The sequence below is a fragment of the Astyanax mexicanus genome, chromosome 10 (assembly GCF_023375975.1).
Source record: "Astyanax mexicanus isolate ESR-SI-001 chromosome 10, AstMex3_surface, whole genome shotgun sequence".
In the NCBI taxonomy this organism is placed as follows: domain Eukaryota; kingdom Metazoa; phylum Chordata; class Actinopteri; order Characiformes; family Acestrorhamphidae; genus Astyanax; species Astyanax mexicanus.
The window spans coordinates 33762371-33787543 of NC_064417.1; the positions used below are offsets into that span (position 1 = coordinate 33762371).

Below are 25173 nucleotides of genomic sequence, written 5' to 3' on the forward strand. Positions count from 1 at the left end.
GAACATCCTTCTGTAAGTACCATGTAAAACACTGTGTAACTAACAGAACTTTCTGCTTAATAAAGGAGTAAAAGGACTGTAAAAGAAAGCAGAGCTTATTTCTCTGGTTTTACTCAGTTCTTACCATGTAGTTCAACAAATAAGCACTTCAAAAAGAACAACATACAACTTCAAAACAAAACAGAACTGTTTACTGTTTATTATTTATCTCTTTTTTGACACAACCAAGCATGCATGACTGAACTTACATATATATACAATGAGAAAAGCTGAGGACAGCTTTCATTGGGGTAAGCAGCTTGCGGGCAGGAGCTTGCCTTCGCCCCCTTGACCCTTCCAAGCCACTTTAAATTTTCTTACTATGTATAGGTACAGGTTTGAGTAAAATGAACACTGTTATTTTATTCTATAAACTACTGACAATATTTCTCCCAAATACTAAATACAAATATTGTTATTTAGAGCAGAAAATGAGAAATGGTCAAAATAATGAAAAAGATGCTTTAGTGCTTTCAGATCTCAAATAATGCAAACAAAAAGCAGTTCATATTAATTTAGAAACAACTATAATAATGTTTTAAGAGTTCAGAAACCAATATTTGGTGGTTTTAATAACCCTGATTTTTAATCAGTTTTATTTCATGCGTCTTGGCATCATGCTCTCTCTCCTCCACCAGTCTTTCACACTGCTTTTGGATGATCTAACTCCGTCACTCCTGGTGCCACAATTCAAGCACTTGTGATTATCCATTTTCCTCTTGATTACATTCTAGTGGTTTTTGAAGTGGTATGTTAATTTATATATATTTAACATGTAAGACCTTATTCTACAAATTATGTTTAAAAAGGGGGTAAATACACATATTCTTATGGTATACTTTTTCACCCTTAAACCTTGTGACATGCTCTAATATCTTTAAACAAACGGCCAAGTATTCCATTCCTGTGCTGTCTTCCTAGCCAAGAATTCCACTCTATAAACCTTAAATTCATTTTTAGGGATTTCTCAGTCAGGTTACCTCTGTACCTATAGATGTCTTCTTTATAATTTCGCCAGGCTCTTTCAATATGCTGGGTATGAGCTCCATTCCCAGGATGTACAAAATGTTGCTGGTGATTGACTTGATAGTGGATATAGCCATGCTGAGCCAATGTGTTGTATGCACCCCAGGAGTCACTAATTACATGAGATCCAGGTCTAACATACTTCCTTATAATTGGCAACAAACGCCTCCTGGAACGATTTTTCACAAGTTTTAAAATGGGGCGCCTTCTTGAATGCTTCACCTCCAGCATGCCAAAAACCCATGAGCTCCTACGCCATGTAGGCCCTCGCCTCCCACGTCCATACTAAAAAACAAACAAACATTAGTCAGCAGTCGATTGTGCACAAGCAGACATATATAAAGTACTAGAGACCCATGCTTGAGTAAAAGTACAAGTACAAGTGTCTTGAGTAGAAGTGTTCTTTAAGAACTATACGTACTAAAGTAGTCAACATTTTTTGTACTTAAGTACTGCAAGTAGTTCATTCTAAAATGTTCGACTCAAATACTGAAAGTAAAGTACAAGTATTGGGAATGAACAGGATAGAGTTCATGTACACGGAATGTTCCATTAACTCTCTAAACAAATCTGCCAATAGAGAAGCTAAACACAACTGACAACAAGAAATTTGGATATTTTAACCAAATCAGCATAAAAAAGGTGACTAGTTGGTTTATCACTGTTGTAAAATAAACTAAAGAAGTCAAAGGCCAGATACAAGTGTTTCTTATGTAAAAACAAATGATTAGCACCTTAAAAGACTGAGCTTAACTCTTTATAAACAAAAACATGTTGAAAATGTTCCTTTCTCATTTAATTTGTCTACACCCATTGCCTGCATAAGCCAATAAAAAAAATAGGCAGTAAAACGAGTGAATCAGAAGACACATGCGCACTCTCTCTCACACACACACACGCGGGTGCGCACTTACAACCACACGCACACACACGCGCACCTACACACACCAACATAATACTCCAGTAGATACAGATACAGCATTTTAGTACTTAAGTACAGTAGTGAAGTAAAAATAAGACTCCAGTAGATACAGATACAGCATTTTAGTACTTAAGTACAGTAGTGTAGTAAAAATAATAGTCCAGTAGAGTACAGTGGTGAAGTAGTTCTACTTCATTACTATGCATCTCTGTGCACATGTTATTAAACAAAAAATTCAACAAGAATTCAACAAGAATTCAAAATAACTCACCTTTCTTTTGTGTCTGAATTTGCTTTCATCAATTGCAACAAAAGCTCTCCTCCCTCCAACTTTCATTTTCCTTCTTCTCTCATATCGCCTTATTGCTCGTCCACACACTTTCCGCAGATGTGTAGTCACCCTGGTCAAGGACTTGCTGCTCCCACATACACCATCTTCTATCATATCCACATGTCTCTTCCTTAAACCCTGAGCCAGACTAAAAATAAAGAATGGGACACTCAGGACAATAAAAAAACAAAAGGTATAAGATGGGATGAACTAAAGAGGGTTTTCATAGTCTCCTCATATCTACCACAATTTCCGGGCTATTGAACGCACCTGAATGTAAGCCACACCCACTAGAAACTTATTTGTACATATACAGGCCACATTTGACTATAAGCCACTGTTGTCCATGTTATATAACATGATATAGTTACACAGAAAGATACAGTTACAGAAACTTTTAATTAACCCTTTGATGTGCAAGATATGCACACCCCCTCTAATACGCAACATGGGTCAAAAATGACCCGCATTCACTTTCCATGTAAATTCATGTATGGCTGAGGGTTTCTATGATATATCTTAGCAATAAATTAATTCAGAAATTCAGAATTTATAGTATTCCTCAATTAACTTGTTTTTGGTCATCATACATTGTTATTTTATTTTTACCTTTCTTACTTTTTGAATAAAATCAATTTTTGTTTCACTACCCCTCTAATGCACACATGGGTCAAAAATGACCTGCATTCATTTTCTATGTAAATTCGTATATATGGCTGGGTTTTCTTTATGATATATCTTAGCAATAAATTAATTCACTCATTCAGAATTTAAGGTATTCCTCATTTAACTTGTTTTTGATCATTATACATCCATATTTAATTTTTTTACCTTTTGTGCTTTTTGAATAAAATACATTTATATGGAACTCTCCCTCTAATGCACACATTAAAAATGTTAATTCATGTATGGCTGAGTATTTCTTTAGCAATTCCTTAGCAACCACCTAGCAACCACTTAGCAACCCCTTAGCAACCACCTTGTAACACCTTAGCAACCACCTAGCAACACCTTAGCAACACCAGCCACACATCAGCTCTGCAATCACACTCGCAGTTTCTGCATGAACTGCAATCTAGTTATCATTATTATTATTATTATTATTAACACAATCTGTACATAAAAGTCAGAATCAGTTTATTCGTTATTAGTCAGTGTATTCTTCAAATTAATAAAATATTTCAGATATTGTCACCAAGAATATCATTATCACAAAAATACACTGTAGATAAATGGCCTACCAATGTTCTTAGCTAAGCTACTACAATAGATAAACTACAATAGATTTCTAAAATAGAATGTCAACAGCCAATAGCTAATAATAATTACTTGTAGCATATCAGGAAAAGCCACGAGAGTAAAGTTGTAATATAAAAGGGAGAAGTAGATTAATTACTTGGACAGCCAGTCCAAAAGTAAGTGCTTTTATTCAAAAAGTAAGAAAGGAAAAAATAAATTAAGGTTGTATGATGATCAAAAAACAGTTATTTGAGGAATAACTTAAATTCTGAAAGGCTATATTGCTAAGATATGCCATAGAAACACTTTTTACCTATGTTGCGCATCAAAGGGTTAATGCTGTAGTTTTACAGTTAAGCCGGGGGAACTTTGTGCAATTTAACCCAATCTTGTCGGTTGTGTGTCAGAAAGCCGATTTCTTAAGAGAAAGCTGAGGTCACACACTGGATATTTCATACATCCAAAATACCAACAAAAATATAATCAAACGAATTTCAAAAGATAAAAACGAAAAACTCTGCACAATAGTAGAAAAACTAATATTACACACAAAAAACGCAAATATCACAAAAGTAAATGAACTGAGTATGGGCGACGACACCAAACAAAAATACATTAAAAGAAATGAACAAAAACAATAATTTAACAGCCACTAAATAGGGAAAAAACTGATACTGGATATTTAGAGCCACTTTAAATGCACAAAATGCACGAAGCATGTGAAAAAAGTAGCAGTATGAATCAGTGAGGAAGCAATAAACTAATTTGAATACAAATTTTGGCTAAGCAGCTGATCACGTAACCAAGAAGTGTGCCTGATTTTGTCATTTTGCTACAGAAATGGTGGAGACTGTAGGCGGCCAGTCAGTTTCAGTTGTTTAAAATGCAATTAAAACAGGTGAAAAGAAGTCTGCACAGGACTGCCTTTTCCCGCTCCCGCTACAAATCGTGTGTCAGAGCTGTTTGAGTGATTCTGGGGAGGAATTGTACAGTAACTCTTCAGTAATAATAATAATAATACTTTTGGGTCATTTAGAGAGGTTTGGGGCTGTATGGAACTTTGTGCCATTTGGATACAGTGTGGGACACTTGGAGACGTTTTTGGCACTCTCCGGTTAATCTTTCATAAAACTCAAACCGTTATAGGTAGCTCAACAAAATTTAGTAGTTAGTGCATATGTGTAAGCAGAATTAGTTTGATATCATCATGTACTTTGAAGATATGATCATTTGTGTGGGACAATAATAGGCGATTTTCAGTTTTTTTTTTTTAATTTTCAAAATATATAATCAATGAGAGGTTATTTAATTTACCAAATTTTGGGTTCCATTTTTGGAACCCAAGTATCTACTTTCACATGGTACAGGGGTACAGTGTGTGTGTTTTTTTTTAATATTCTAAACTGAACAGAGGGACCCAAAATAGGCGAAAATCGCATTGTATGGCCACCGTGAAAAGGGGTTAATCCCGCGCCCGCCCGACACACACATTTCTACCGCCCTATGAATTTAATTAATTAAATGTAGTTTTTTTAAGGCATTTTCCATCGGTGTGTGTGTTTCGGTCCATCCTCCGCTTTGATATTTATCAGTAACACTCTGAGGGTTAAGTTTTGCTTGCATTGGCTATTATCTTGAAACTCTTTTAGGCCTGTAAACTGGATGAAGATTGATTCAGGAATAAAAAAATACAATTTAATTCAATTAAATGAATTAATATATGCATTATTATTAGTAGTAGTATTAGTAGTAGTAGCATTGTTATTATTATAATAAAAGCAGTCCGTACAGACCTCTAGCTTATACCCCCGGAAATTGCGGTAATATGGCAATATTGACAACCCAATTGCCAAAAATAGTACTCGCCTGTGTATTATTTGCAACCAGGATGACAATGAAATGTGAGACCGGGAAAATATGGAGTTCTTTTTGATGGAGCATGTAACCTTCCTTCCCCTGTGGCTTGCCCTTCTACACATCCTGGAAAATTAACCAAAACAAAAAGATTTTTGTACCAAATTATAGATCACTGGACTAAAGACAATCCAATTCATGCTTATTTACAATAATTATTATAATACAAACTTACCATCGGTAGCCATCCTTAGTAGTTGCTGTCCTAGTTAGTTTCATTCTGTGTTGGCACACTGAACATTTTTTTTTTGCAGATAAAAGACCCTGATTCTGCAGCCATTTTATCAAACTTTTGCCACCTTTCCCTGCCTTCTTAATTAGTTCCCTAGTTAGAGTCATATACTCAATGTAACAAGCCACTCTTTATATCTGATAAAATTATAACAGACCGAGCAGTTCATCTAATGCTGAACACACGCAAAGAACGCCACAACAGAAGCCTGAGGTTGAGTCATTTTAGGCTGAATACCAAATTGCTCCTTACTCCCTATGTATAGGCAATATAACATTCTACATCGAAATAGTGCATTAGAGAGTGATTTCTATTTACATCTATGTCGGACGATTATCTGTTTTAAATGTTATGCATTATTTCGCTGGAAGAGCCACAGATTCATCATTTATGTGGTGCACTGCATAGGGAGTAGGAAGCAATTTGGAACTCAGCTATTTTTTTTTTAGTACGCCAAGACATTTGAGGCCGTAAACCAATCAGACTGCTTGTTATTGTTGTCCTATTTTGGCGCAAATTTCTGCTCTCAGCGCCATTCCAATGCAAGCAACAACTGATGCTTGAAGAATTCCATGGATTATTCTAAAAAAAACGAAAGGTACTGTTTTTATTTGGTTATTTAGGCAATGGTGCCTTCGTCAGGATATGATCTAGTCTTGCTTTATTTAACGCTAGGATGCATATGAAAATAAATAGTTTATCTTTATTTTGGTTAACGTTACCCGTTTTTAAAATAAATGAAATAAATGAACTGACAGTATTGGTGGAACACACCATAACGATTTTAGAAAGTATTTATTCTGATTATTTGCAGACTGTATTTATTTTCTCTGATTTGGTCTCCGATTACTTTTATCTTGAAATGGTCTTTTCTTGTTTATATGCCAAGTTCAGCCAGAGCCGTAGAGAGAGAGCAGCGCTTACAACTGATGGCCACACGTTGTTAGCGTTTTACTTTCAAATTGTGAAGCCCACAATTCTGGCTGTAATAGTGGTAGAAGCTATGTAATTAATGAGCGATAGTTTTGCAGATTTGAATCGGGTAAATATACATATATATATATTTTCGTAGTAACGTTATAACTAAAAGTATTTCAGTTAATAAGACATATATCTCTGCAGTAGTACTAGTGCTGGGCGATTTTCACGATTAATTCGGTTAATTCGAATTAACGTTACAATTTTAATGTGATTTTAAAATGGTGTAATTACGTGTTTATCTGCGTTACCATGGTTACTGGCGCCTCTCACAGACCAACGCGCGCGTTTTCTAAACAGCGTCTTTAGGAGCGGTTCAGCTGCGCTACCTCTCGTCACCTCTGTCTCCTCACCAAGATATTTAGGTTAGAAAGGTGAGCTTTTTCAGATTTCTGCAGGCAGGTAACGCAAGTAATCAAGCTAGCTTTTATTTGTCTCACCATCTTTACAGGTCACTTGCTTTAACCTCTTAACACGCCCTGGCCCGTAGACGGGCCAGAAAAATATGAATTATTATATCTTGTTTTGTTTCTGAATAGTTATGGACATTTATAGGCTCAATATAGACAACCAATATACCATTTTAAAGCTTAGAATCTCTGCTTTTCAGCTATTCAGCCTGTTTAGCAGTAAATCCTTTCAGAAAATAAACATTTAGGGCGAAATATGCCTTGCTTCTGAGAAGTATGAAATATGACATTCATATTTGCTTTTATCGTTTGTCCATATTTGATCGAATGCGGTCATGTTATACACCATTCGAACCGTCCGGCTCTCCGAATTCCGTAGGATGTACGGTTCCTGAATTATAGCTGAAAGAGCGTGTCAGAGCGCATGTTTACAGTAATAAAAGGCTCTGTTTTTGTCCTGGGGTAACCTCCGGTCACTGCCCCCACCCCCCCAACACCCAGCAGCGCTCAGCCACAGGTCCTACCTTCAAAACGCGTCCAGGCTAAAGAGAATCCATCAATCCAGTCTCCTGTAATCCACAGTTATATCCCACCCGCGCTGGAAATCTCTTGATCCAGAAATGAGAGTAATCTGATTTTTATCTCCTTATTAAAACCGTTTTATTCAGTGCTCCGCGAGTTTCCGCATAGAGCCAGACAGGGCGGAGTCTACAGGACATGCAAGTATGCAAATGAGGGCTGCCAGCCAATCGGGGGCCGAGTTCTGTCAGCTGGAAGGCAGAGGGCGTGACCTGGCCGGCCACAAAGAGTCTATCAGAGAGATCAGACACTTTGAGGGTCACCGCTCTTAAACAGACACTGCGGTTTTTTGTTTGTATAGGAGTAGACCACACAAAACCCAGAGTTTAATGCAAAATGAGTTATAAAAGTGGTAGATTTTATTATTATAAAGTTTACAGTCCTTTGGAGAAAGAAAATACCATTACAGGCTCAGATCACTATAATTTCTAACCAGTAAAATGCAGCATTTTATCATTTTATATGATGATTGTAAACACATTATAGCACAATGTAGAGCTGCCAAAACACTTCATCCATATAAATAGTTCATTTTATATGTCTGAAAATAAAAAAATAAAATAGAAAATCTGAAAAGCGCCTAAAAACTGCTTTTTGTCCCATTGTTATACAAGAACTTAAAATAAATCTAAATCGTAATCCTGAATCGCTCAAGGATGTCTCCTCAATATCGCCCAGCACTACTCTGCAGTCAAACTGGTTCAGATGATCACGTTCAAACTCATCCTGTACTTATTTTTAAAACCACAAACAAGTCATTAACTTCGTAGGGCCTATCTGTTACATTGTTGTTAAATGCTAAATCATATGCACTGTTGTTGGTTAAATGTTTAATGTATATTCACATTATGATGTTTAACTTGCTTTGCTATGCTTGTTTTATAGCCATGCCTAATATTAGAAAAACGAAGCGTTCCACCAGAGGCTCAGTGGTTGTCCACTCTGAAGGTATATTAACTGCCTAATGTGAATTTAGTTTTAAAGACAGATTTTTTTTACATTTACTTTAAATAAACTTAAATGTTATATATTAATTATTCAGATTATTTCTATATTGTGTATATATGAAAAAACATTAAATAGCTATAATATTGTGCTTTAGAAATACCTAGGAAATCCCATAGTATTCTCAGATGGCTCTCTCTGTCTGTCTTTTTCTCTGTCTTTAGGAACTGTAGTTACACCAGCTGCAGCACCAACTGCACAATTAAGCATTGATAAACTCTGTGAAGAGACCAAACGGCTTAATGAGGAAACAAGGTTCTTGAAAGAGGAGAACCGCCTCTTAAAAGAAGAAAATCGACTCCTTAAAGAAGAAAAGGATTTCCTTCGTGAGCAACTTGGCAAGAAAGAGACTGGGAGTACTTCTAAATCTGCAAAAGGTATTAAAATCATGCAACACTCAAAACTAATGTCCCCTGATGTGTGTGCGCGCGCGCGTGTGTGTGTGTAAAGTAGGTATTGTTTTTGTCAGTTTAAATAAAAATTAATAATTAATAATATATAAAAGGTTGTTATTCTGATGGAGGCATTTGATCCTTTTAAAATTATTGATATTCTGAAAGTCATCATTTTTAGGGTGTGTACAATTGTGAATGTGTTTAACTCTCTCAAAGGTTCCAAGAAGATAAAGAAGAACTACTCATCAGACTCTTCCAGCTCTTCTGAATCATGGTCTCACTCAGACTCTGAGTCAGAACAAGAGAAAAGAAAGAAGAAAAGAAAGAAACACAAAAAAGCAGCTGCCTTTGGGAAAAGAGGTATTATAGTTTTAGTTGGACAATGAAATTGAAACACCTGGTAGTTATAGTTGGACAATGAAACTGAAACACCTGGTTTTAGACCGCAATTATTTATTAGTATGGTGTAGGGCCTCCTTTTGCGGCCAATACAGCGTCAATTCGCTCCTCCAAAACACCCCAAAGTGTCTCAATAATATCTAATAATATGTGGTGACTGTGCAGGCCATGGGAGATGTTCAACTTCACTTTCATCTTCATCAAATCATCACCAAATCTTTCACCACTCTTGCTGTGTGTATTGGTGCATTGTTATCATCCTTCAGGATACAGTGTTTAAACCATTGGATGCACATGGTCCTCCAGAATGGTTCGGAAGTCCTTGGCAGTAACACAGTATTAGGCCAAGGGAATGCCATGATATGGCAGCCCAAACACGCACTAAAATGACAGCCTGGTGGTCAGTCTTCATTAATTGCACATTGCACCAGTAAGAGCAGAGTGTGAAGGTTCAATTATCAGGGTAAGAGCACAGTTTTACTCTAAATATTAAATTAAATGCACACAACATTGTGGGTGACATACCAGAGTTCAAAAGAGGACAAATTGTTGGTGCACGTCTTGCTGGCGCATCTGTGACCAAGACAGCAAGTCTTTGTGATGCATCAAGAGCCACGGTATCCAGGGTAATGTCAGCATACCACCAAGAAGAACCAACTAAACCACACCCAACAGGATTAACTGTGGATGCAAGAGGAAGCTGTCTGAAAGGGATGTTCGGGTGCTAACCCGGATTGTATCCAAAAGACATAAAACCACGGCTGATCAAATCACGACAGAATTCAATGTGCACCTCAACTCTCCTGTTTCCACCAGAACTGTCCGTCGGGAGCTCCACAGGGTCAATCTAAAACCAGGTGTTTCAGTTTCATTGTCCAACCTCTGTGTATATATATATATATATATATATATATATATATATATATATATATATATATATATATATATATATATATATACATATATATACAGTGCCTTGCAAATGTAAGCCCCCTTGAGCTTTTCACATTTTGCCCCTTAAATGTATTTTATTGAAATTTTAAGTGACAGACCAACACAAAGTAACACATCATTTTGAAGTGAAAGGAAATGATACATTGTTTTAAAAAATGTTTATAAAATAAAAATAAAAAGTGTGATGAGCAAAAGTATTCGGCCCCCTTTACTCTGAAACCCCTAAAGAACATCCAGTGCAATCAATTGGCTTCAGAAGTCACTTAATTTAATTAATAGAGTCCAGCTGTGTTTAATTTAGTCTCTGTGTAAATCCAGCTGTTCTTTTAAGGTCTTAGTGGTTTGTTAAAGAGCACTAGTGAATAAACAGCATCATGAAGAACAAGGAACTCACCAAACAGTTCAGAGATTAAGTCGTGGAGAGGTTTAAAGCAGGGTTAGGTTATAAAAACATCTCCTAACCTTTGAGCATCGCAAGGAGCACTGTTAAAAAAAAAGACTTTTGATATAGGGGGGCTCATCACACTTTTTATATTTTTATTTTATAAAAATAATTGAAAACAATGTAGCATTTTCATTTCACTTCACAATTATTTGTTACTTTGTGTTGGTCTATCACTTAAAATCTCAAAAAAAAAAAAACATTTAAGTTGTAAAGTGACAAAATGTATAAATGTTCAAGGGGGCTGACTTTTGCAAGGCACTGTATATATATATATATACAGTGGTGCCCGAAAGTATTTTGAATTTTGACAGTGGTTATCAGACAAAAACATGCAGTGGTCCAGAGTCTGAGGAGGGACATGTATATAATCATGGCATATTCTATACAGTATACATAGTGTTATACAGTGCAATGTATTACAGTACATACAGCGGTGCCCCAAAAAATTCATACCCCTGACAAAGTCTGGATATACAGTGAATATACACTGTATATAGTAATATACAGCCTGAAAATATTCATACCCCTGACAAATTCTGACGCTTCCGAAGATTGCAAGAGAATTAAAAGAATTGCTTGTTTGCATGTCTCCACTGGTATTTTTTAACCCATTCATCTCTAGCAATAAGGTCCCTGATCTTTAGCTCCTCCTCAGACTCTCATTTGGTCAGGACTCTGGCTGGACCACTGCATGTTTTTGTCTGCCAAAAGTCAAAGTCAAAATTTGCCAGGGGTATGAACACTTCCGGGCACCACTGTATATGTGTATGTGTAAGGTTGCATAACACCAGTCATAATCTTATTGAGGTAACTCAAAGCATAAATTAGATTTTCTGACTGAACGGGGAGCCTGGGTGCTGTTCAAAATAATAATAATAGTTCATCGCGATTATTTCTGGGACAACATATCATCCAAAAAAATTTAATCGTGACGCAACATAATAGATAGTTAAACATAATAGATAGTAGCATGGTCACATGGTTGAATTCACAGTATTCTCAGATTGCATTGTTTGTAGAAATTGTTTTGTTTACAGTTTTACTGAGTTATAATAATGTAGATGCTTCCTTTTTTCTGTGGCCTCTTTGTGTTCTGTAGTAAAGTGCCCCGAAGATGTCTTACATCGATACAAGGCAGTACTTAAAGAATTTCAGCGAACAAGGAGTGTCACCGTAAGCTGTGAGAAACTGAATGTAGACAGGAACACCATTGCGCTGACTGCGATTATAGCAGAAGTCACCATCGCTGCACAAGGGCAGGACATTGGGCTAGTTCCAGAGTTCAGAGAGGATGAAACACTGAATCATTTTGCTCAAAGATGCAAGGCCTTTCTAGATGAAAATGAGGAGCTCAGGGACAAAATCAAAGAGCTGAAAAAAAGGTCAGAGCTTATCCCAATAAAGCAAAAGTTTCGTAGATAAACTTATCTGAGCTCTTCCTTGTGTGCCTTGAAATGCTCAATGTTGATGTTTATTGTTCTGAGGGTTAAATCATTCTTACAGAAATATATTCACAATTAAAATAATGACATAATTGCTTTTTCTAACTGTTTAGATCTGTTCACAGCTTAATATTTTAAATGTTACTGTTTTAATGTCTCTGGACAGAAAGATTTATTCATTTTTTTTAATAGGGCAGGTTGACTAGTCCAAATATACTGCAGTGTTCAGTCGGTATGCATGCATTATACGCTTAAGAAATTAGTGAAATTGTTCCATTTACTTTCACAACATACTTACCTGGTAAGATTTACTATTGTATAATCTCATACAGGAATAGTGTCAAAAGAGATTTTTCAAAAGTGTTAATAAACCGTTTCACCATTGTGAGAAATTCTGTTTTGTTTCGAAGTTGTATGTTGTTCTTTTTGAAGTGCTTATTTGTTGACCTACATGATAAGAATTGAGTAAAACCAGAGAAATGAGCTCTGCTTTCTTTTACAGTCCTTTTACTCCTTTATTAAGCAGAAAGTTCTGTTAGTTACACAGTGTTTTACATGGTACTTACAGAAGGATGTTCTACAGAGGGTTATTTGTTGAACTACATGGTAAGAACTGAGTAAAACCAGAGAAATAAGCTCTGCTTTCTTTTACAGTCCTTTTACTCCTTTATTAAGCAGAAAGTTCTGTTAGTTACACAGTGTTTTACATGGTACTTACAGAAGGATGTTCTACAGAGGGCTATTTGTTGAACTACATGGTAAGAACTGAGTAAAACCAGAGAAATAAGCTCTGCTTTCTTTTACAGTCCTTTTACTCCTTTATTAAGCAGAAAGTTCTGTTAGTTACACAGTGTTTTACATGGTACTTACAGAAGGATGTTCTACAGAGGGTTATTTGTTGAACTACATGGTAAGAACTGAGTAAAACCAGAGAAATAAGCTCTGCTTTCTTTTACAGTCCTTTTACTCCTTTATTAAGCAGAAAGTTCTGTTAGTTACACAGTGTTTTACATGGTACTTACAGAAGGATGTTCTACAGAGGGCTATTTGTTGAACTACATGGTAAGAACTGAGTAAAACCAGAGAAATAAGCTCTGCTTTCTTTTACAGTCCTTTTACTCCTTTATTAAGCAGAAAGTTCTGTTAGTTACACAGTGTTTTACATGGTACTTACAGAAGGATGTTCTACAGAGGGTTGTTTGTTGAACTACATGGTAAGAACTGAGTAAAACCAGAGAAATAAGCTCTGCTTTCTTTTACAGTCCTTTTACTCCTTTATTAAGCAGAAAGTTCTGTTAGTTACACAGTGTTTTACATGGTACTTACAGTAGGATGTTCTACAGAGGGTTGTTTGTTGAACTACATGGTAAGAACTCAGTAAAGAGAAATAAGCTATTTGTTCTCTGTTATTAGGTATTGACCTTTTATTTTTAAATCAAATAAATAAATACCTGGTTATTGTCTAGAACATGTGAGGTATGTCAGGGTAAGGAAACTGTATTGGTACTTATCATCATGTTACTGGGGTTAGTACCTCACACTTACCTGGTTATTACCTAGAACCTGTGAGGTATGTCAGGGTAAGGAGACTATTGGTACTTATCATCATGTTACTGAGGCTTGTACCTCACACTTACCTGGTTATTACCTAGAACCTGCGAGATATTTCAGTGTAATTAAATTGAACTGTCCTTGTTCTTACCATCTTGTTAACCAACATAATTACCTAGTACTTTGGAGTTTGTACCACCCATGTACCTTTTTATTACCTAGTTCCATTTCAGTGTAATTAGGCAAGACTGTCCTGGTACTTACCATCTTGTTACCCAAAATAATTACTTAGTACTTCCGAGTTTGTACCTCACTATTACCTGGTTAATACCTAGACATTTCAGTGTAATTAGGCAAGACTTTCCTGGTACTTACCATCTTGTTACCAAAAATAATTACTTAGTACTTCCGAGTTTGTACCTCACTATTACCTGGTTAATACCTAGACATTTCAATGTAATTAGGCAAGACTTTCCTGGTACTTACCATCTTGTTACCAAAAATAATTACTTGGTACTTCCGAGTTTGTACCTCACTATTACCTGGTTAATACCTAGAACTTAGGGTACTGTAAAAGAAAGCGTTACCAATACGTCTTCTGAGAAATAATAAATCAACGTTTGAGCAATAAAATTTTCCTCTGGGGAAGCATCATCATTGACTGAGAGAAGCAAGAGGGTCATAGAGATGAATTGCTCACCATCTGCAGTGGTGTAGTGAACGAGAAACCTGCACTGCTACCTACAACAAAGCTGTTTGGTAGGTTCTGTTTGGGACCTGAGGATGGTCAAGTTTGTGTTTGGAGGCTTTGTGAAGAGGCCTTCAGTTGTGCCTTTGCTGTGGAGCGACACGATGCCCCAACGGCTGGTGTGATGTTCTGGAGACAGAGCATTGTATACGACAATCAGTCACCCCTAGAAGTGATACGGGACACACTTGATTGTAACACTTCCTTGTCCTGCCCAGGTGTACAGAGCAGGATCTACAGGCCCAGCTGCAACATCTGTCGGTAAATGTGCTGCAGGATGCCATATGAAAACTGTGGGATATTGTCTTTTAAATTTTATTCAATGCTATTTTTTTATCTTTGTTTTAGTACAGTTTAGTACAGTCCTTCTATATTATCAGACTGGATATAAAGTATGCATATACAGTATGTATATTTAAATAGCCACACCCATCCCCAGTGAGCCCAGGTACTCAGTTCAGCTGTGAAAAAAGCACTCTGGGATTTCACTCATGAGTTCAGCTCTCTACGAATAAAGGAAGTAATTAGTGAAAACAGATGTTGTGATTCTCCAGCCCTCGATAAAGTGAACTCAGCGTTTCATTCAGTTAACTTTTATTTGTTTGTTTCTCCAGCAGACATCCTCCCAATACAACTTCCACTCAGAACTTTGGGTACGGCTTCCTTTCCGTGAACAACATTTGATTATTATTGGGACAGGATGAGAATTACGACATACAACTAAATCTGTATGATATTGTAGAGAAAAAAAGATGATAGACATAATTGCAAACAAATATAGATACATATAAGAATTGGGTCTATTTAAGAGTTTTTTAATATATGATCAATGATTTTGATCCCATATGATTGATTCTACCTGTTTCTCTATAGAGTTTAGTGATGTTAGATGCAGCTTCCAAAGGAGCATCATCATGAGGAAGAGGAAGCAGGAGGAAGATTCACTAAGAAGTACCAAGAGTCAAAAAATAAGAACATTCCCAAAACACATCCTAGATCCCCCCTTCCTGGATTCTAACAGGAATCTTTTACCTTTAATAACTTAGTTTAGCTTCTCAAAATCATGAATTAGCACCTCACAATTATAACAAGGACTTGATATCCTACAATAATGAGATACATAAAACTTAATATCTCAAAGTAATGACTTAAATAAAGACAATTTTTCATTTTTCTACAATGAAAGTGACACATAGCTTTATTGTGACATATAAACAATTTATTATGCCATATCTATGCCCCATTGAAATCCAGTCTGCTGCTAGCTCTGCACTTTAAAGAGTCTAATTGGCTGAGCCTGTTTTTGTATCTATCCATGTTTCACAACACTGTGTTTTGGAAGTATTTCTACAAGTCTTGTTAAGCAAGATGGCTTCTGGCCTACAGGTGCTCTGGCATGAGGATAGGCCACACCCCCATCAAAGATTTTTCAGACCTATTCATATCCATTTTCAACTTATCCATATCACATGCTCATGTGTGGCCTGTATACTCTAAGTAGCCCAACTGGGAACCAGTACGGGAAGTTCACAAGTTCCATATTGGACCCATTTAGAGAGTCATTGATGGACCCCATTAGGGTCAGTGTTAAACATGGAGCTTCCAAGGCCTAGATGTACAAACCCACTCAAAGCCCATGTCCACATGGAATGCTATCTGGGCACTATTTACCATTTTGTATCATTTTTGTTGAAAATGCATGTAATGTACAAATCATCTATGGTTCAGAAGGAAATCTACAATGTGACCCTTCAATGATTCTGCCATAATGAGCCTTAGATCCATTCTGGGTCCAAACTGGGCTGCAAGGCTCTTGGGAATGCTGTAAAGTTTGTAGTTTGAGGCAACATGACAGCAGGCTTCAAATAGATGGGGCCTATTCTTGATTTGTGCTCTTGTTCCTGTTTGATTTCTTTCTGCTTTTTGACTACACTACGATTTAGTATCTAAAAAATGCTTAGTATTCCAAAAAAATGGAATACAATCTCAGACCATTGAGTTTGATATCTCCCACGGCTGTGTTCCATTCTGATCCTGACTTATACAATTCTAAGTGGCTAAATGTCTTCTAAAGCAAGATGGCATCTGGTCTACAGGTGCCCAAGAACAGGTGCAGATCAACATTGGTCAACATATTTATCATATTTATCATACAGGTGATCCTATATGAGAATCATGTGCTGTTGGACATTGGCTGATAAACCTAATATTTACTGTTTTGTATCATATTTTTGTAGACAATCTACGGTTCAGACGGAATTCTCCAACGTGACACCGGACCTGCCAAAACAAGCCTCGGATTCATACTGGGTGCAAACTGGGCCAAAACGCTGCGGGAAATGCTGTAAAGTTTGTAGTTTGAGGCAACATGACAGCAGGCTTCAACACAGATGGGACGTATTCTTGATTGGTGCTCTTGTTCCTGTTTAATTTCTCCCTGGCTATTGATTGAAGTGGAGAAAAAAAAAAAAAAAAACAAGCATAAAATTTAATAAATAAATAAATAAATAAATAAATAAATAAATAAATAAACTCTAAATGCTACAAGTAAATTGATGGGCAGCTTAACTTTCTGTAATAGTAAGTGATATATGAGCACTTCATTATGCTATCTCCCAGGGCTATGTTCCATTCGGATGCTGTCTCGCGGTAATATACAGTGCCGTAATACGCACATGATGCAACACAGTGTCACTGAACAATGTCACCGAAATTGAACGAAAACTTATAATGGCATTATCCATAAAATGTCAGGCAGACCCTGTATTAGAATTAAGGAGTCAGTGGATTTGACAGCAAGCGCTCTAAGGCTTAGTCTTACTTGACTGGTGGCTGAACAGCTTGAATGAACATATCAGAAAACGCGTCCAAATTAAACCGTTCTCTGTGTCGAGCTCAAATCCCCCACGAAAGCGCAGAAAATTTGAACTTCCTGTTGTGCCGTCATGGCCTGCCGAGGGTTTCATAGGTGATTGGCGGTATCCTTGGCTTATCAATCAGCCTAGACCCTTAATCAATCGACGTCTGCTCTATTGCTAAGTATAAGCTGTCCCAGAGATGATAAAAGTAATAGTAAATGTTAATGCCAGCATATTTTGGACAGTCCGTTGAGCCAGTCTTTCTTTCCTGAAGGCTCAACACCTGATGTAAACCAGTGTAAGCTGGACCTTAAGCTTCCAGTCCTGCACTTTTCTGGACTTTGTCATTTATTGTAATAATGACTCAGCAATTCGCTTAATAATTAAAAAAAATGGGTGCTAGATTATTTATTCATTCATTCCAGTGGTGGGAATTGGCTTTAATAATAATGAGCCCCTATAGATAGACTCTGTAGTTGTCTTAAAAATGACTGAAGAATCCTGCATTTATTTAATTTATTTACTACATTGTACATTAATATTAAAGACATGGAAACAACTAAGGGGCACATATGGAATTCCGTAGTAAACAAAAAAACACAAAAAAGTGTTTGTCCTCCACAATCCCCTGATCCACAGTGAATCTGGTCCATTAAGATGGGTGATTTGGGATGAGCTGAAGCTCCAGGAACTCCTTTAAGACGCTGAGAAAACTATTCCAGGTGACTCTACCTTAAAAAGACACTGAAAAAACTACCAAAAGTGTGCAAATCTGTCCCCAAACACTTTGACTGGTACTGTATATCCACAAATCATCTCAAAATATTAAGAAAGTATGTTATGATAACGGGAAACCCTTAAAAGGTTATGGACATAACGAGAGTTTCTCAGATAAAATGACATAATATGAAATAATTTTGAAATATCAGGAAATCATTTCATAATGTGATCTCAAAATAATGTGAAATCACCTCATAATATTAGATAATCTCAAAATATTGACAACTGTTTCTCAAAATATCAAGGCATGTCTTAAAATAATGGGAAATCATCTTAAAAAAGCAATAAAAGACCCAAAAATAATTAAAAGAATGAGTAATTACCTAATAAGATCTTACAAATATGACATTGCAATTCACCTTATAATGGAAAAAAAAAAAACATTTTACTTTTTGTCTTTTTTTTTCTTTGAAAATGGGTTTCCAGAACAATAAGACTATAACTCAAAAGAAGCTTGAGAACCAACACCTTATGAGGATTGTTATATAGTTTGTAGCCCCCCACTAAAGCACACTAACATCCCCATCATCTAATACTATCCACATCTACCTAAATTCTATCAGAGGTCTTCAAATCTCCATTCCTGGATTCAGTGGTCTGTGTGGCATTGTGTAACACTTGGTAGGTTTGATATTATTGAACCAATCAATTAAATCCATTAACACTACTACAGATTTTCCCTAGATTTCCAATAGATTACAAAATCCAGGACCATAAACTCATTTCAAAGCCCAGATTTGAAGACATGGGAGCTCCGGTGGATCATCTGGACTGGTGGAAGCTTCCAGAGCACTGCTGCTTTTCTTACCTGCTGCCAAAAGGGGGCACTGTGGTGCCACTGTTGGTTGCGTGCCCGCGAGCAGCACAGTGAGCAAATCCTCGGTGTGCTCAGGAAAGCATTATTTTCATGACCGTGTATAAAAACTTCTCTTGGAAACTTGCACACGTACATTATCCCCATGCTGGCCTAATGTATCTGCCAGGCACATATCAGATTCCACAGGAGGGGAAACGATCTGTCGTGTGTGTGTGTGTGCTCACTCTCACACACACACACACTCTCTCACGCCATATACACACTCACCACATACACACACTTACACACACACTCACTCACACTCGCTGTTTTCTTCAGGCTTCTGATGCAGGTGTTATTTCGAGCACACTTATCTAAGCTCTACAAATGGTGTGATAAATTGAAAGCGAGGAGAAGGACGGAGCAGAAAGCTGAGCAGTTTTCTGACGATAGGCATACGCTAAGATGGCTAAGCTAACGCTGCAGTAAATGGATTTAAATAGCACTCATTTGGCAAAATGTGGCATCCGTGCTAACGGCTAATTGCTAATTGCTGACTTGTGCTATTAATGTGTTAGCGTGGTGACCTCTATTATCGGCCATTTCAACCAAAACATTGGAAATCAAAGCCCACTGTAAATAAACGGAAGCGCTTAACTCACCCAAATAAACAGGAGAGAGTTTTCAGGAAAGAGATATGTGTAGATTAACATCCAGGATTCAATTAACTTTGATAGAAAATGTTGTTTTTGAGAATTAATGTTTTGTTTACTCCGGCACTCCCCCCCCCCAGTGGCGAGACCTGCAGAGTTACAAGGGTCCCCTATTATTGGCCACCCTACTTTATGCTTAAAATACCCTAAATTAACTAGAAAATATGTATCGCTAAGCTTTTATTTTCATAATAACAACTCTTATCATGATATTGTTGGCTGAAAAGGTGTGTAATAATGCGTATTTTCGAATCGCCTATTGGAGACATGACATTTCTGCACTGAGCCTATGGGATTCAGCGGCTCCCAGTGGTGTACATTGACATCGCATATTCCTGTGTGGGCGTTCAAACTCTGATTACGTCAGGAAAACCTGACGTTTACTTTTTAGGGACCCTAAATAGTGTACAACATTAAAATCTAATAAATAAATTAATTAATTAATTTAAAATAGCCGTTGCGCTACGGAAATGCTGTGCACGCTCCACATATTTTTTTACGCACAGATTTACAACATTGTTGGCGATACTAAAATAACGTTTTATGGCGGGATTTTTTGTGAGATTAAAATTTAAATGTTTGTCTAAATTGGGAGCTAATGTGTTTTAAATTTCTTTAAACTACTGCGCAGTAGGCGGAACTGGGAGACCACGTGCTAATGTATTAATTAGCCATCATATGTATGGATGTTTGAGGGTGAGTTAATGTGAATTGTGACCTCACTCCTCACACATAAATATTAAGATGCTACAGTATAGAAGCAAAAGTATTAAGACACCTGCTCCTCTACGGTGTACAGCATTAATATTAAAAGCATCCACACAGTTTTTTTTTCTTCATATCATTAAAGATTCTGACTATATATCAAACATATAGACAAAAGGATGGAGCAGACAGCTGTGCATTTTTATGATAGGTATTGGCTAAGCTAGCTAAGCTAAAGCTGCAGTGAATGGATTTAAATATCAAATGTAAGCTATGGTGGCTAAGCTAACGCTGAAGTCAATGGATTTGAATAGCAGTCATTTAGCTAGACAGGTAGAAAAATACAGATGAGTGAAAAAGTGAGTTACAAGGATTTTGCACGGCAGCAATGATATATAAGTATAAGAAGAGCTTCACTGCGACGCATTCTGTTTCCTGCCATGTCTCTGCCATGCAGTAACTAACCTTTGTGGACAGAGCATGGAGAGAACAATATTAGACGCTCCCTAAGCGCTGTATGAACAAGAACGATCAATAGGTCAGCAGTCCCTACATGTAGATCGGCTACTTTCAAACAAACTTTATCAGCATCCATCAAACTTATCACCTCAGATCATCCCTGTCACAAAACAACCTTGTATCTTCAAAACAGCAACTTTGTAAGAATAAGATTTTTTTTTTTACTTTCAATGGAAGTAATTTTGGGGGATTTATATCAGTCCATTCATTGTGAAATGACACAATATAGGAGATAACTACAATGTAAACAAGGAGACAAAAGGTTTTTGCACAACAACAGTGATATATGAGTATAAGAAAAGCTTCACTGTGGCAAACAGACAAACTTTCACCAAATATTACACCAAATCTGCAGCTCCTCAACCTCAGTCCACATGCGTCTTTTACTTTCAGTGATAGCTCTCTCAGCTTGTCCAGAAATGCATGTGTTCAATAGGGGAGTCTCAATACTTGTCTCAATACTAATCTCAGACACTTTCTCAATGGAGGGGGAGCCCTAGATCAAGAAATACCAGTTGTCATGTGATGCAGCTGTAAATTACTCAAGAGGGACAAAAAAAAAAAACTTTCTTACTTGTCAATGTAAAAGTCATTGTTTAGAAGCATTTCTGTTGTTCCATTCATCGTACAATTCTGACACAATACATAGAAGTACCAAATTTATATTCTATTTACAAGTCAATTTAATTCAAATCAATTCAATTCAATTTTATTTATATAGCGCTTTATTCAACAAAAGTTGTCACAAAGCAGCTTTACAGAGAAAAACAGGTCCACGCCTCTTATGAGCAGCACCACAGAGATGCCATTTTATGGTGTCACAGTGGCAAGGAAAAACTCCCTTTAAAAGGAAGAAACCTTGGAAGGAACCAAGACTCAGTCAGAGGAACCCATCCTACTCGGGGTTGACCTGCTCAGTACAAACAAATAACAAACAAGTGAACAACAATGGATGGACAATGGACAGCAACAAAACATGAGAATAATAACAGGTGCTAAACTATATGGACAAAAGTATAGGAACACCTGCTTGTTCGTTCTTTTTTTCTGAAATCTGAAAAGAGTTTGCTGCTATTGTTGGATTCACTCTACTCTTTATAGTCCAGAGACGTCTTTCTATCAGATTTTGGAGCATTCAGTCACAAGAGCAGCATTAATAACGTCAAGATGTCTGGGATGAACAATATCAGACACTCCCTGAGCGCTGTATGAACCAGAAACATCGGTAGGTCAGCAGTCCCTGTAGATCGGCTACTTTCAGACAAACTTTCTGAGCGTGGAGTTACACCAAATCTTCATTTCTGCAAATATGCCAGTAAGTGCTGTATCTGCAGGCAGTCTGATCTGAGGAGGTTTCAAAGGGGGTGGCATAAGCCTCCATGAATAAACTCGAAACTGAGAGTCTTCAGGCATGAATTGCATTCACCAAGGTAATGATCAGATCTCTTTATAGTTCTCTTTCTCTCTCTATCTCTCTCTCTCTCTCTTTCTCTCTCACTGTCCTAAACTTTTAGTCTCTTTACTTTCGTCTCGCTCTCTTATCTCCACCGCTCTCGTCTTCATTCTCCTCTTTGAGATTCTTTTTTTTGGCTGCTCTCTCCCTCTCTCTCTCACTCTCTCTCTCTCTCTCTCTCTCTCACTGCAGTAAGTGGTCGGGGGGATTTAGAAGAGATTCGCATTTAAATATTTGCGATTTTCCTGTGAGGATCAGCACTCCTCTTTTTTCTCCCTCGCTCAGCACCACTCAGCAATTCACTTACCTTACTAAACATTCTCTCTCTCTCTCTCTCTCTCTCTCTCTATCTCTCTCTCACTCTCTCTCTCTGTCTCTCGCTCTAGCTCTCGCTCTGCCCTGGCCTTTATTTAGACATGCTGAGGCTGACCAGGGAATGCACTGTGCTTGCATACAGGAAAATAGAGAGGGTAAAAAAAATACAAAAAAACAGACAGCGAGGCAGAACAAGCGAGAAGGAGAGAAAGGGCTGTATAAAGTGCAAAAGAGAGTGATGGAATTAGAGAGGGTAAGAGAGTGAGAAAGAGAGAGAATGAGAGTAAAAGAAGGAGAGAGGGATATAGCGACAGAGCGATAGAGTGAGCAGGGCCCTGGAGAGACTGGAAGGTACAAGGAGAGAGAGAGAGAGAGAGAGAGAGAGAGAGAGAGGAGAGAGAGAGAGAGAGAGAGAGAGAGAGAGAGAGAGAGAACAGAGGATGGTGGAGAACAGGGAGTTGGCTGGAAACAAGTGAAAAATGTAGAGGGAGAACAGAGAGCAGGGCGTCCAGAGAGAAGCTGCTATTTGTATTGATATTTGTTCAACAAACATGCATAAAACAACTCTGAGAGAATTCCCCTCCCCAGGCTCCACCCACCAGTGTATTTTTCCCTATCAACTGCAGTGAAGTTGGACAAGCCTTAGAAAAAGGCTGAGAAAATTCCCATTTAATCAGTTAAATGAAAAAAAAAATAATAATAAAATACACAACTGCAGCACAACAGCTCCGGCCATTTGGCCTACAGCATATAATCTTAGAATTTGCGCTGTGCGATACTGCAAAAGTGGATATCGATCCAATACCAAGTAAATACAGGGCCAGTATTGCTGATACCGGTACCAATATCGGTACTTTTTACTACTACCATCTACATTTGTGTAGGGGAGAGCAATGTATCATAATTTATTAAGTGAATGCATCATCTATATGCAAATTTGAATGAAAAAATTTGATTTTTTACGATTTTTTAATTATTTTGTAAATTTCCTTTAATTAATCATGTTTATGATATTAATAAAACACAGGTCAAAGTATTTTTAGGCAAATAAAAATACTTTTATTAAGTAACTATTTAATAAAATATTTATAGAAAACTTTTGGGTGGTGGTAATCTGCATTTGCAATTAACAAACTCAAGGTTTGTTTTTTTTTATTGTTCCTTTGACAGACCTAAAATATTTATTCAGCCATATTAATATTTCAGGTTTGAGGTATAGCTATATCTTTTTGTAGGTAGCATGTCTATTTTTCAGTTCCAGTGAAAAAATTCATGTAGTTTTATTTCAACTGGCTGAATATATTCCCTATGTGACTGTCTGAATAGTCTATTAATAATCAGTCTCCTAAATTACTGTGCTGACCAATTACACTGAAAAATGGCATAAAGGGGAGGGGCTAATTGAGCATGAGTGAAGTGATAGAAGAGCGGTGTGTTGTACGGCCAGTCGGTCACTCTGTAAATGCCTGGAGATAAACTGAAACTGGGAATCGATCTTATAACACAAGTATCGACCAAAAACCAATACCAACGTTAGTATCGATACTATCTATATTTTAAATCGATCCGCACACCCCTACTTAGAATTTAGCCTACAGCGTCACCATTTCAACCAACAGCCATTCTTAAGCCCATTTTAGAAATGCATGGTAACCCAGACTTTTTTGGCCATTACTTGGAGGACCACTCTGTGTAAACAAAAAGGTCCAAATCATTTGTTCTGGACATTGCTTGGACTTTATCCTGGCAGTCCAGCTAATGTCCGAGTTCAACCTATGCGTGAATAGAGCAAGGAATTTACAGTTGATGAGATGATTGGCCGTTTTGTCTGCCACCTTTAAAGTGGTGTAAACACTGTTATTTTTTACCATGACTTTTTTGCATCCTGCTAATTCTACATTACTTTTACCTCAACCAATCACCAGCTTCCACTAGTCTTCAAAGAACATCTATTCACACGCCTATTTTGCTGCTTTCAGATGCTGACGTATCATCTTTTTCCTTTTCGTTTTTTTTTAGCAATAGCGTTGTCTCAGCCCCTGTGTTCTAAATTTTTTATAATTTCTATTGATTGATGTATCACACAATTCTGACACTAGGTTAAGATCAACAATCAGATATTACAGATATTATATCATATATCAAGTGAAAAAACAAAGTTGTGAGGTCTTGTAATATTACATTTCCAGCGTTAGTCAGTGATGCTTCCAGAAATGCAAGTGTAAAGCGTGTCCTTTCTGTGTGGCTTAAAATGTGAATTGCATTTCCTGACTGTAGGGGGAGAACAGGAGCAAAACAAACTGTTCTGCATTACATTCATTAAATGAGGGTTACATTTTATATTTAATAAAGATTTTGAATGTTGTTCTATTATCTACAAATAATACACAACAAAACATAGGGTGTAGGTTGTGTTACCAAGCTG

General features: G+C 37.1%; 2 long non-coding RNA genes across 3 annotated transcripts; one reads left to right on the forward strand and one right to left on the reverse strand.

Annotated features, from left to right (window-relative positions):
- Positions 1-431: 431 nt before the first annotated feature.
- On the reverse strand, positions 432-6026 carry LOC111191463 (uncharacterized). Its single transcript, XR_007441008.1, has 3 exons — positions 5647-6026; positions 2259-2466; positions 432-1350 (listed from the first exon to the last, which is right to left on the reverse strand). It is a non-coding gene; the product is annotated as an uncharacterized LOC111191463 (long non-coding RNA).
- Positions 6027-6209: 183 nt separating this feature from the next.
- On the forward strand, positions 6210-9048 carry LOC125804823 (uncharacterized). Of its 2 annotated transcripts, none has more exons than XR_007441007.1 (3): positions 6210-6301; positions 8556-8618; positions 8840-9048. It is a non-coding gene; the product is annotated as an uncharacterized LOC125804823 (long non-coding RNA). The 2 variants fall into 2 exon arrangements; XR_007441006.1 differs by lacking the exon at positions 6210-6301 and adding an exon at positions 6860-7055.
- The last annotated feature ends 16125 nt before the right edge of the window (positions 9049-25173 follow it).